At 43.3% G+C, this 5,652-nt stretch overlaps 1 long non-coding RNA gene across 1 annotated transcript; it reads right to left on the reverse strand.

The window, feature by feature from the left end:
- Positions 1-4,669: 4,669 nt before the first annotated feature.
- On the reverse strand, positions 4,670-5,381 carry LOC122724324. Its single transcript, XR_006351603.1, has 2 exons — positions 5,348-5,381; positions 4,670-4,842 (listed from the first exon to the last, which is right to left on the reverse strand). It is a non-coding gene; the product is annotated as an uncharacterized LOC122724324 (long non-coding RNA).
- Between the last annotated feature and the right edge of the window lie 271 nt (positions 5,382-5,652).

Here is a 5,652-nt window from a genome sequence, read left to right on the forward strand (position 1 = left end):
AAAAAAGCCCAGTGAGCAGAACAATAAAAACAGTTCATTAATTACATGCTGTCATGAAATGCGTCACAGCACAAACAATTCACATCACGGATTGGACATGACCTCAAAACTCCCTCTGTCGGTGCCCGGCCCCCAAAGGATCTCACACAGGACTTTCAATCACATAACATAGTGCCCGACCCTAAAAGGGCTCACACAGGACTTACCCAACATAGTGCCCGGCCCCCCTAAAGGAGCTCACACAGGACTTTCAATCATGACAGATCTATGGGCTATTGAAGTCCCCTTGGTCCATCCACATCAACAGTAAATAATGCAATGCATTATATTCGTGACACTAGTGCAATCAACCTATTACATATAATCATGATGCATGAACATGCTTTAGGCATTTGATTTTCTTTAAGATAAAAGATTAGTTTAGTTCCACTCACCTCTGGCAGACGCTGGACTGACTCTGCAATAGCTAACTCTGCTGGCCTCCTCGGTCCCTCGGGTCCGATCCTACACAGGTGGACTCGAATGAGGTGCCAAACACGCTCTAAACAACTCATAAACAACTCCCCAAAAACCCCTTAAAACATTGATAGAGCATATTTTAGCCCATATTATCATGATCTTATTGATGTTTATTTGCACCTATTCTACCTAATTTTGTGGTTTTAATCATGTTTTACAGATATTAGGTGTAAAGGAACAATTTGGAGAAAATGCTCTTAAAAATGCCAAAAAGTGCCAAAAACTCAACCACCTTCGGAAGCACCTTCGAAAGCACTTTCGGAAGCCGAAAGTCACCCACTTTCGGAAGCACTTTCGAAAGCCGAAAGTCACCCACTTTCGGGGGCACCTTCGGAAGCCAAAAATTGGCTCCAAAGACGAAAGTTACCCACCTTCGGGGGCACCTTCAGCCGCCGAACCTTCACTCCAGAGCCGAAAGTCCACTTCCGGATGCAACTTTAGGCAGCCGAAAATCCCTCTCAACACTCTCTTTCCTCATTCAAGAAGCCATATCCCAAGTTGCCATATTTGAGGAGCCAAACAAGAGAAGTATTTTGAAATCCAAATCTTCAAGATTCACATTCAAATATTGGATTTCAAGATCCAGCTTATTAAGGAAGCCAAATCCAAAGATCACATGTTTCCCACTTCATGCCATGCACATTCAAATTTCAAAAGGAGGCTCCACCATCCCTATTAGTGCATGGGCAACCTCTTGGACTTCTTGGGCAGCAACTTGATGATCTTGGGCAGTAATTAAAGGATCAAAGAGCCCCCACTTGCAATCCAATGCATGCTCCACGTTTTTGCCTTCACACATGCACAAAGAAGGCACATATGGGACCAATGGCACTTTGGACAACCTTTAAAAGATGCATGGACAGCCACCAAACCCTAAGGAGCCTCTCAAGATCTATTTAAAGGATTCAAGAAGACAGGAAAGGCAGATTTTGAATCTCCCAACCTCTCCAAGGTTCGGCCGCCACTCCTCCTCCACCTTGTGCCACCACCGGTTCTTCCACCTTCTTTCTTCTTCTATTTTTCTGTTTTGGTTCAGCCATGAGTGGCTAAAACCCTTATTCTAGTTGAAGTTTGGTTGAAACTAAGGTTGTTTAAAAGGTTGTGAGATCTGAACATAAAGTATTGTCTTTGATTTTATTCAATATTCATGCAATTGTGCTTTGATTCCAAGATTGCTTTGTTGTTTTGATCAAATTGGCCACTTGATTCTTGATTGCAAAGTTAATTGATTGTTGGTTGGGATATTTTTTAGTCCGTAATTGCTGGAAATATTCTGTCCATAGAACACTTGGTGTAAAAACCAAAGAATTGCATGATCTAGCACCATCTTCAAGCGTTTGGAGTAGCTAGGGTTGGATCTTTCTAGTTCTTTATGCAATTGACAATTGTTTTGATGCCTTTGGCCCAAGGACGTTCCTTGGCAATTTGTTGATTAGTAATTGATTAGAGGACGTTCCCTAATTAATTTGTTCCCTAATTAATTTGTTCTTAATTTGTTCTTAATTGATTAGAGGACGTTCCTTGGCGTTTTCCATACCCATAACTAACCCATTGATTCAATCAAGGTAATCTAATTTCAATGATCAACCCAAACAACCAAAGTGGATCCATATCTTCAACTAGACTTTTCTCATATTGATTTCTTCTTTTATTTTGATTACTTGCTGTTTTATTTGCTTTCAATAGTTGTTAGTCAAATCATCTCAAAACCCCCCCTTTTTACCTTTATTGCACTTTACTTTCATTCAGCTTTCAATTACTTGCTTTCAATTGTGTTTTCAATTAGTTCTCTTGGTCTTGATTGAGAAAAATAAATAGGTAATCAATTCTCTGTGGATTCGATCCTTCACCACTATCTGCAGTTGTAAATTGTTGATAACCAAGAAGGTTATTTTTGACCGGCTTCGACAACCGCACAGTCAAACATCCTCAAAACATGTATAAAAAACAACCATGAAAGGGCTGGACAGGGCGCTTTCGGCGGCACTTTCGGCAGCCGAAGGTCCCTTCCAGAGCCGAAAGCCATGTAGGTTCAGGGGCACTTTCGGTGGCCGAAGCCTCTCTCCAGATCAGAAAGTCAGGCACTTTCGGCGGCACCTTCGGCGGCCGAAAGTCTGCTCCAGATCCGAAAATCAACTTTCGGGGGCAAGGTTAGGCGGCCAAACCATGCATCCACAGGCAGGTTCGGCGGCCGAAACTACCTTCGGCGGCCGAACCTGAGTTCATCCAGAACTCAGCCTCTTATGCATACAAGCCTCCCAAGCTTTCAAAATACCCAAAACCTCACATGCTCTCACCCAAACATGCAAACACTCTCCCACATGCATATAGGGGCATAAACTAACTTAAACCCCCATCAAAACATCCCATAAACATACATTGGGCATAAAACCCACATAAACCTTAACATGCATATCTACCCATACTCAACCATCAAAATGTCTTTAAACTTACTTAAAACCTCATTAAACATAAATGAAAGCAAGGATCTACACTTACCTCTTGAAGATCGAGGGTTGGTGCGATCCCTGACTTGGAGATGTGGCGGAAACAAGCTCCTTAGATCTCCAAGCTCCAAAACTTCGATCTAAGCTTTAAAACTCTTCAAAACAACCATGAAACTCATGAAAACATGAAGGAGTTGAAGAAAAAGCATGAAAATGACCAAAGGAGGACATGAACACACCTAAGCTCGAGAATGGGGAGAAAACTCGCCCATTTTCGGTCTGAAGGCCTTTTATAGGTGGCCGATCAACGACCTTCGGCGGCCTAAGCTGCTTCCGTAGCTTCACCACCTTCGGCAGCCGAACGAGCCTCCTAAACTATCCCATGTTCGGCGGCCGAACTTGAGGTTCGGCGGCCGAACCTGGTTTCTGCCCTCAAGACTTTCGGAGGCCTAAAGCACTCCCGAAACAGCCTTATGTTCGGCGGCCGAACCTGAGGTTCGGCGGCCGAACCTGGGTCCTTCCTCCTTGGCCTATTCTTTTCAAAACTCAATTCATTTTCCATTTAAAATCATAAAATCATGTGAAAATATTTTAGAAACACATTTTACCCCTTTAGAAGACTCTGGCATCTTCAGAATTCTAGATTTCAACAGAGATTCCGTCGGAAGGTAGGGATTCCGATGCCGAAATCTAGCCGGGTATTACAAAAAGGTTGACATCGGCACCGGTGTTAGCTCTTCCTACCAGTAATGAAGACTTCACAGTGTATTGTGATGCGTCCCGTGTGGGACTGGGTTGTGTGCTGATGCAGAATGGAAGGGTGATTGCTTATGCTTCTAGGCAGTTAAAGAAGCACGAGTTGAATTACCCTACACATGACCTAGAGATGGCAGCTGTAATCTTTGCACTCAAGATGTGGAGGCATTACCTTTATGGGGTTAAATGTGAGATCTTCACAGATCATAAAAGCCTACAGTACATCCTGAGTCAGAGAGAGTTGAACCTGAGACAGAGAAGGTGGGTAGAACTGCTTAGTGACTATGATTGTAAGATTCAGTACCATCTGGGTAAGGCGAATGTTGTGGCAGACGCCTTAAGTCGGAAATCACTTGGTAGTCTATCCCATATCACAGCAGAGAGGAGACCGGTGGTGAAAGAGTTTCATAAGCTCATTAATGAAGGTTTGCAGTTGGAGTTGTCTAATACAGGTGCTTTGATAGCCCAGATGAGAGTGACACCCGTGTTTCTGGAGCAGATGGCTCAGAAACAGCACGAGGACCCAGAGTTAATGAAGATTGCCAGGACTGTTCAGTCAGGCAAGAACGAAGAGTTCAGATTTGACAGTAAGGGGATCCTTCGCTATGGGAATAGATTGTGTGTACCAGATGACGTGAGTGTAACGACCCGGAATCCGGACCGCTACCGGCGCTAGGATCCAGATCGGCTTAAGGCCGCTGGGACCCGTAGCAAGCCAAACATTCATCCTGTAAACCTGTTTAATCCCATACATGGTCAACACATACATAAAAATTTTGAACTTTTCTTTTCATTCAATCACCAAACTCAACCCGTGCATGCACTATTCATAAACATGAACATCAACCCCACACTGGAGTCCTCATCAATTGCTCCAATGGGGTAACATATCATAACTTAAGTTTGGTTTACATAAACAATGATAAAACATTATTAAAGACCATGTATAAAGGGATTAACTAACATACTAGAGTCAAGCACAATTCTATCCTCAATACAATCCTTAACATTTCATAACTATTCGATACATTACATTACAATATTCTCATGTCCACAACTAGCTATTACAAGACATCACTTTACTCTAGCTGGCCTCCTGGTCTATCCCGTACCTGCAAACCTGGGGGATTAAGGGAGTGGGGTGAGCTACTAGAGCCCAGTGAGCAGAATAATAAAACATTATATTTAAAACATATGATATCATGGAATGCATCACATCACAGACAAATCACGTCAAGGATGAACTTGTCACCAATAGCCCACTACACATTCCAATAGTGCCAAGGGCGTAGACTGGGCCTCACTGGTCTTTCTCTTACATTACATAACATAACATTCCAATATGCCAGGGGTGTAGAATGGGCCTCACTGGTCTTTCTCTTACATAGTGCCAGGGGTGTAGAATGGGCCTCACTGGTCTTCCATACCATACCATATCATATCATATCATAGTGCGGGCTAAAGGATCATCCAACATTCATCCACATCAACAACATAATATGCAATGCAACATATTCGTGAGTTCTAATGCAAGCACCCTAGTATATCTCATGGCATTCATGATGCGTGAATCATATTAAGAACTGATTTATTTACTTAAAATCATAAAGAGTTATTCCACTCACCTTAGGCTAGCTCTGACAAGACACTGAAGCAGCTAACTCACTGCTGGGGTCCTCGGTTCCTCGGGTCCGAACCTACACAGGTGGACTCAAATGAGGGACCAAACATCCATGAACATGACTCTAAAATACTCCCCAAAAACCCCCTAAAATACCTTAAAACAATCACATAAATCATGCAAAGGAAGGCTGAACAGGGCACTTTCGGCGGCAGGTTCGGCGGCCGAAAGTCCCTCCAGAGCCGAAAGTCATGCACCTTCGGCGGCACTTTCGGCTGCCGAAGGTTCCCTCCAGAGACGAAACTCATG

The sequence above is a fragment of the Manihot esculenta genome, chromosome 8 (genome assembly GCF_001659605.2).
Source record: "Manihot esculenta cultivar AM560-2 chromosome 8, M.esculenta_v8, whole genome shotgun sequence".
NCBI lineage: Eukaryota > Viridiplantae > Streptophyta > Magnoliopsida > Malpighiales > Euphorbiaceae > Manihot > Manihot esculenta.